At 40.4% G+C, this 8004-nt stretch overlaps 1 protein-coding gene across 6 annotated transcripts in view; it reads right to left on the bottom strand.

Annotated features, from left to right (window-relative positions):
- The window catches only part of LOC128606882 (liprin-alpha-1-like), a 91555-nt gene extending 85102 nt beyond the window's left edge, over positions 1–6453 (bottom strand). For 2 of the 6 annotated variants that reach the window (XM_053623398.1, XM_053623397.1), the window contains exon 1: positions 5310–6453. The gene's annotated coding sequence lies outside the window, so the exon portion shown is untranslated. The remainder of the gene's footprint in view (positions 1–5309) is intronic. The other 4 variants (XM_053623400.1, XM_053623399.1, XM_053623401.1 and 1 more) reach the window with 3 other exon arrangements.
- Between the last annotated feature and the right edge of the window lie 1551 nt (positions 6454–8004).

Raw genomic sequence — 8004 nt, forward strand, 5'->3', positions numbered from 1 at the left:
TGTTTTCCCATTTGAATTTTGTTGGTTGGTTTTCGATTTAACTTGGTTACATTTTTACACCACAAACACCAGCAATTTTAACAGGGGTGCGCAGACGTTCTCCATCCACTGTATATAAACTTCGTTGACCGCTCCTTTGAGTAAAAGCCATCAAACAGAACAACTCCAGTCCTGCTCTATACGGAGTTAGCACCTTCAGCGTAACCGAGCACCATGACGGCAACAACAAACCGAACAATTAGCATGCGTGAAATGTATGCTCACCTGTCTACCACATTCAACTTTTACTGTAGGTAAAGAATTACACACAATGGGGAGTACTCTTCTAGAAAAAATAATCAACAATGGGGTGGGTATGATGCTATTACCGCTGCTATAAGTTGATTCTATTCCTTTAACAGCACATCTAAGAGTTTTATTCCTCTTATACCACACAAACCATTTTCATTTATTAATGAATGGCACGTGGTACATTTATCCGTTTATACTTACGTCGAACGTCGTGAAATATCCATGAAACAAGTTAGTTCCAGTTATCGCTTACGCTATAGCACCTATAAACAGTCAGTCCTTCACCAGACTCAAGACAAAATAAATTAATTTTAAAAATGCAGCTATTCTTGATTCATTATATATGTTCTTTGTCTCTTTGTGTTAACTTGTGAATCAATAAAAGTGTTAGTTACAAAAAAAAAAAAACACAGCTATTCATGTGAAACTAAGACTTTCCCTGTGTCACATAACTTAGTTCCTTAGCTTTGATTCGGACTGCTACAAATCACTAACACCTGAGACGCCTTCCGAAAAAAACCCGTTAAATATACATCTCCTCACAGGAAGCTTCAAGATATCAACAATCACCTGGGTTCCAACTTATTATGCAAGTGACATCATTGTAGGATTTCAGTTGAACAAATATTTAGGTTTTCGCTTTTCAAAGAACGTGTTTGTTTTACTTCTCATAATTTATTTTTTTAGATAACTGGTATCAATCTCAGACACGGTTTGTTAATTACTGTAGTTTGCCGGTTGATCTCAAAGGGAATTAAACCCACTCGAAAACTTCGTTCCACGTTATTAAGCAGGTCACAGTTCTTGTGCAACACGGGGAGGAAGAACGATGTTTTTGAAGATGAAAAGTGTGAGCCAAAGGTCTTGCGAAAGACATGAAGACAACTGATATTTTGAAATAAAACTGAACAGAGATCGTCAAACTGTGAAAAGATCTTCGAGTGGATTGGCGCACGGACGAGTTCGGTCAGATAAAGGCTTATTAAGGGACATTTCTGTCAGACAAATGGATGGTATTAAACGGGCAACTATAAAAAAATTAATAAATAAATAAAATTTTAATTTTAAAAACAGTCCCTCCAGGAATTTTGCAATCGCAGAAATTCGCGCAAATTTAAGCAAACTCTGCAATATTCACAGGAGTTTGCGATTTTTCTAAATTACCGCAGAGACATTCTGCAGATTTGGGCTTAGGACGCGTCATGTGAGGTCACCACAGCGCACGTTTAGTTAAAGCGGTCTTCGATTCACGCGTGTCGAACATGAGTACAAACAAAAACAAATAAGTCTGCTGACACGATGCTGAAGAAATCAACACCGAATCATTAAATGCTGTTTGGATTTCCTGCGTCCGGAAAAACAGCTTGCATAGTCGTTTGAAGATTCTCTAATTGCACAGCAGTTCGGCTTTCGGGGCGTTCCACTTGGTCCGGATTCTCGAGGACTGATTCGGGGCTTGTTTGGGGGCGGGGCTTGTAATCACAGGTTTCGTGGTCGCCGCTCTTTTTCTGAACTGCGACCCGATTGCACAATTCCATCCTTCACGTTTGTGTACAGAGGTTTGTAAAATGGTTTCAAGGGTTTGAGGGGTTTTTGTTTAATCGCACGGTACCTCAATGTCTGGTTTTATGTATCGATAATCATAACAGCCTTTTCAGCGGCATCACAGACAGAAGTAGAAACAGGAAGTAACATGACAAGACGAACCAATCACATTACAATCACTGTTAAATAAATAAACAAACAAACAACATTCCCAGTGATTAGGACCCAAAAAAATAGAGCTGGATTTGCTCTTGATAAACATGGGGTTGATCTTACACCTTTATAGGAGTCCCGATGAACATGGATCAACACAAGAGCTCTTTTTCTTTGCATAGTGAAAGTTTACAGACTCGGCATATGACGAATGCAGAGGAGCTGTAACGTTTCCCTTTTTCAAACCCCACTTTAAGGAAGAAGGAAGTGGAAGTGCAATCCAACAGAAATACAAAAAGCGTTGTTGATAGCTCAAGCCAAATCAGTGATACTCTCAGATTCTTAGCTAGTTGGTTTGTTTTCGTTTCCCATTACATATAATTAAATTAACCAAAAATCACAACAACAAAAAAAAAAAGTTGGCAGAATGGTGTGTACATCACGCATAAAACTCTTTCATTCGTTAGTCAGAAATACGACGACAGAAAAGCCTTTGCCAAACACGTACAGATGCACAGTGAACAAACAGCCACGTTCGATAAATTACTAGATAACTCTCAAATTATCTTTGCTTTTTTTGCTAATCAGTGCAAATCTCCAGTACGCATGACATATCTACAGCTCTGTCCTTTGGCTCGGTTCATGGCTCAGTTCAGCGGTTCACATCAACAGAAAAATGTCACCTGCAGCCCAAAACAAGTTTAAATCGACTCAGGCTCCAATCGCTTTCTCACTGGAATCCGACCGAGATTAACTGGAACCCGACGAAGAATACCTCACCTTCCTCAGACGCTCTCGGACCGGTTGTTTCAGTCCGCACCCGAGTGTCTCTGCTGTGTTCTCACCTGCCTACAAGAGCCACGCCAAAGAGGGACGCACACCAGGGTTTGATTTAAAGAGACTCTGAACATATGAGAGCGCCATTAAAGGGGTACTTCAGCCAAAAATGAAGATTCCGTCATCAGTTGCTCACCCTCATGTCGTTCCAAACCCGTAAGACTTTCGTTCATCGTCGGAATGCAAATGAAGACATTCGTAATGAAACCTGGGAGATTTCTGTCCCTCCATGTAGAGGCTGTGTAACCAAAACTTTCAAGCTCCAAAAAGTTCATAAAGGCAGCGCAAAAGTGATCCATGTGACTCCAGTGGTTTAATCCCAATTTTATGAAGCGATATGAACGCTTTGTGTGCACAAAAAACCTAACTCTAATTATGTCTTTATTCACAAAATATCTTCACTTCTACATAGATCTCCGATGAGCATTCACGAGAGAACCATGCCACGTGTGTGTTGTGTTGACGTGAGAGTGGACAAAGAAGAAAAAGAGGCAAATCCTCCATGTTGAAATCTTTGTTACGAAGGTTGTTCTGTGTGACTCGGTTTTGTGTATAGCGTTCCTCTTCCTCTGCTGTAAACAGTGCAGCGTGTCCCGGTCCCGTTGTACTGTCAGAACGTGAACACGCGTCTGAGGTCTATGTGGAAGATATTTCGCAAATAAAGACTTAATTTGGCGGGTTTTTTTTCACGCACAAAAGCGTTCGTATCGCTTCATAAAATTGGGATTAAACTACTGGGGTCACATGGATCACTTTTATGATGCCTTTATGGACTTTTTGGAGCTTGAAAGTTTTGGTTACATGGACTGAACATGGAGGAACAGAAATCTCCCAGCTTTTTTTGTGTTCCGAAGATGAAGAAAAGTCTTACGGGTTTGGAACAACATGAGGGTGAGTAACTGATGACAGAATATTCATTTGGGGGTGAACTACCCCTTTAAGGTACGGATCTACGTCACTTTCCTCCTGTTCACGTACTCGCTTGTGTATCTTGCGCACATCTGGAGGACCATCACGCCAAAACATATCAGTCAACCTGCTTACTGAACCGAACTGTATCGGTTAGCAATTTTATGCATAGCGATGTTACACACGTGGACCAATTCCAGCTCTCGTTAAAACTTTCTGCCGCCAGTGTCTCATATCGGAAACCCGCAGAGTACACTCACAAATATTTACCAAGCTAGAAATTCCAGAAGACTGGTACGCAAAACAGACCTTTCAATAGGTTTAAGGGGTTTTTATAAAATATAAACACTAAACTGTAATAGGAAAAGTCATTCATTTTAGTACTCAATAACGGTCTAGAGCACTGCATTATGCGATACGAGACACGATGTTAGTTTGTTTAGTCAGCTGCGGACACGCATGGTCCTATATTTCCTCCAATATTTATGTTGGTGTTGCACCACGCGGATACATCACGCACAAGCGACATGCCAAACAAATACAGGGTACGAGCGGCTGCCATATGGTTAACAGCAAGTACAAACCATATACCATTTGATTCCATACGCCGATGCATTTTCTTCTCAAACAAGCGCGATGAAGCCAATAGCGCGAGATACAACCAACCCCCCCGAGGAATCTAAACAAACTTGACAGAAGCTTAAAAAAAATATATATGGAAAAAGCAAGAAAGTTTCATGGGATCCTTTGTCAACTGTGAAGAATTTCCTCGCTGTGCCTTTTTGACTTTAACAAGGATGAGATGCCGCGCTTTTGATGTTATGCCGTACGTGGCTCGTCCATCTGACATGTCTCGAGCGCTAGATAAAACGATACGACCGACAGTGCGGTAAAGAAGGACTGACATGCTCGATTAAAGCGGCGGTCACACTAGACTTTCAGCCTTGCGAAAGTGAGCGCCAACAGAATACAACAATCGCACGCCAATGTTAAAATTTTCCCTTCTATTCCCATACGCGGCGACAACGCAAAATCCAGGCAAATGTCTCTTCTGATGGTGCGACACCGCTAAAATCGGTGCTTCCTAAATCTCGGATTTTCCTCCAGAAGTCATACACGTATGAATGGAAGTCGATGGAAAATTCGGCATACTGAAAGCCCCCCCAAGCTGGTAAAAAACATGCCGATGGAAAAAAAAAAATTATAAATAACTCCACTCTCTTCCAAATGAAGGAACTACAACCGTTCGCTCTCCTCAACTGGGATTAAGAAAAAAAAACATAATAAAAAGGAACACAGCCTAAAACGCACTAATGCCCCTTGGGGCGGGACATGTACACTCTAGAGAGCATTTTCATTGGACGAACGCATGACTAGTACAGTAAGAGTCATCAAAAACTTTGGAATTGTTTTCTCTGAAGTGAAAAATAAAATTAGATAAAAACACTAAAATAATAAATAAATAAATAAATAAATAAATAAATAAATAAATAAATCGTACGCCTATTTCGCAGATATATTTTCCAGAAGCATCAGCAGTGAGTTTTATATGAATTCAGGAAGCTGATATTTACCTTTGCAGCACTGATGTGGGATTCTCAGCCAGGGTTTGTTAGATGAATTCAGATCTAAAATCAGCAGTTTGAGTTTCTAATGCAGTTTCAGTTTGTCCTCCTCCAATCCATCCAAAAACGCACCGAATCCATCGAACGGATTTTAGAAAAGTAACCAAAAAAAACAACAATAATATATATATATATATATATGTATATATATAAATATATATTTATAGAGTAAAACGGCCTCAATCAGTCCAGAGTGACATTATTCTCCAAACGCTAAACGGGTTAGCTACCGTTACTACCAGCTTTCAGAAGAATGCATAACTCCCTAGCTCAAAACTTCATCAACAACTCAAATAACTCAATAAAATAAACACGCGGTTTATATTATCTTTCCGCTGAAAAACATTGTCGCTCATATAAATATCGCTTTGTTTGTTTGTTGCTGTTTGTTTTGTTTCTTTTTTAACCTAAATTAGCACCGTGTTAGCTCCAAGCTTAGCCAGCTCGCTCGCTCACTCACTGACGTTATAGACAGACCAAACGCCGGTTTGGGCCTTTTTTAAAAAATGTTTCTCTTGCACTCGGTGATGTAGAAAAACGGGAATTATAGTAAGGCACACGCACAAAAAAATTCCCCAAAGAAAACCTGTGGGAAAAATGTGAACGGTGGAAATATTTCGGTCTAATCCGGGAGTTTTGTCAGGAGCTCTTGAGCCACATCACTGGAAGAAAAGCAGCTCGCTGTAGTGATCCAAAAGGAAACGTCCCCCAGCCCAAAGGATGACTAAAAACTGTACAAAACAACTCCCGGCTGAAGACCAAACAACCTGTTCCTCTAAATAAATTCGCTTCGGGTGGAGTTTTCAGCGGTTAATCCGATACGTGCTGGATGAAATAGGCGAGTTTGGTGACTTTAAAAACTGGATGTTGTCCCCTTTTCCCGGTTGGTGCTCTTGTTATCTCCAGCAGGCTCAGGGTTGCCAGATTGGATCCGCTATCTCCTCTCTGTCCTGACTACGTCACGCTGCTACCGGAAGTGCTACTATTATTGCGTTTCAGTCCAAGCGCACCTATTATTTTTTTGAAACGTGCCTAATTTTTTAAAGGTCTCATACAATAGGTTTCCATGCATCCAAGGTCAAAAAACACTTCAGTATGCTCATAATTTAAACTCCAGCATTAACTTTTTCCCCCACTGTCAAAAACGACTCGTTCAGTGATACGTTTACATGGACAGCTGTAATCTAATTATTGACCTTATTCTGAATAAGACAATATTGTGATTAAGGTGTTTACATGAGTGGCTTTTAGAATATTCCTTTCATGTTCCTGTTTTACATGTTATAGAACATAGATCGATTAACGGCACACGTTATTACGTCCCCATGCCATGCCGTCAGAACATACAGTTCGTCTTCATTATGGTACCGTATACAGTTTTGGGTGTTTGATTTTTAATTTTACGAAAGCTTCAAGTGCAGTTAATTATTTGTCATGCTATACGTGCAAATAGACATCTGCTTGAAGCCATGGGCTGCGTCCGAAACCACGTACTTACCTGCTATATGGTAGCCAAAATACGTGCATTTATCCTACTATATATTATATAGAGAGACATGTATTTCTCCTACTATATAGCAGGTAAGTACGTGGTTTGGGACGCAGCCGTGCTCTCTTGTTTGCCGTCAAACGGTTGAGCGCTGCCTTGTGTGTACGTGTCCTGTCTCAAAAATAGACACGTATACCTGCGGTGAAAACTCTCACACGGCGTTAATAGTGTGATTAAGGTGTGTACATGTCTGTAATGCACTTCGATAATGCAACTAAATTACGAATACTCAACATGTCTTAATTCCATTTGTGTTTACTTTGAGTATGACTTTAGTCGGATTAAGGTCATCCATAATCACTGTGTACATGTTATTCTTAATCAGAGTATCGTCTTAATCAGGTTAAAATCGGATTATTGTTCTCCATGTAAACGTACTGATTCTAAACTCCTCCTTTTAGAGAGCATACTCTGCTCTGATTGGTCAGATGTCCCAGTCTGTTGTGATTGGTCTACCGCTGTCAGTGAGCAGCCAATGAAGACCAGAGGTGGGGGTGGGGCTTATTGCTAAAAACCTACGTAAGTTAGTACAGGAAGTAAGTCTGGAATTACTGACGAATCGTTTCAACTGTTCAGAATCGGTTCCATCTTTGGGAGTCAATAACTCCGTTTGTCATGCACTTTGATTTTTGAAACTTTGCAGATGTGTTTATATTCACAAACAGCTCTATAACACACTACATGAAAGGTAATATTTGAAGAAAACATAATAGGTGCACTTTAACAGGTTTCTATTATATATCACTTATATATATGTCATAAGTCTCACATACTTATATCATTGCTACATGAGATGCAACACCCTGACCTCAACCCCACTGAACACCTTTAAGATGAACACCCAGGTCTCCTCACCCAACATCAGTGCCTGACCTCATGAATGTACACTAATTCCCAAAGCCATGCTCCAAAACCTAGTGGAAAGCCTGATATATTATGTGGCCAAAAGTTTGTGGACACCTAAGCATCACACCTATATGTCCTTGTTGAGTAACCCATTCCAGATTGAATCCCTTCTAAGCTCCAGTCTTCCGCGAAGGCTTTCCACTAGATTTTGGAGCGAGCGTGGCTGTTGGGATTTGTGCTCATTCAGCT

Source organism: Ictalurus furcatus, chromosome 4, assembly GCF_023375685.1.
Source record: "Ictalurus furcatus strain D&B chromosome 4, Billie_1.0, whole genome shotgun sequence".
Lineage (NCBI taxonomy): Eukaryota > Metazoa > Chordata > Actinopteri > Siluriformes > Ictaluridae > Ictalurus > Ictalurus furcatus.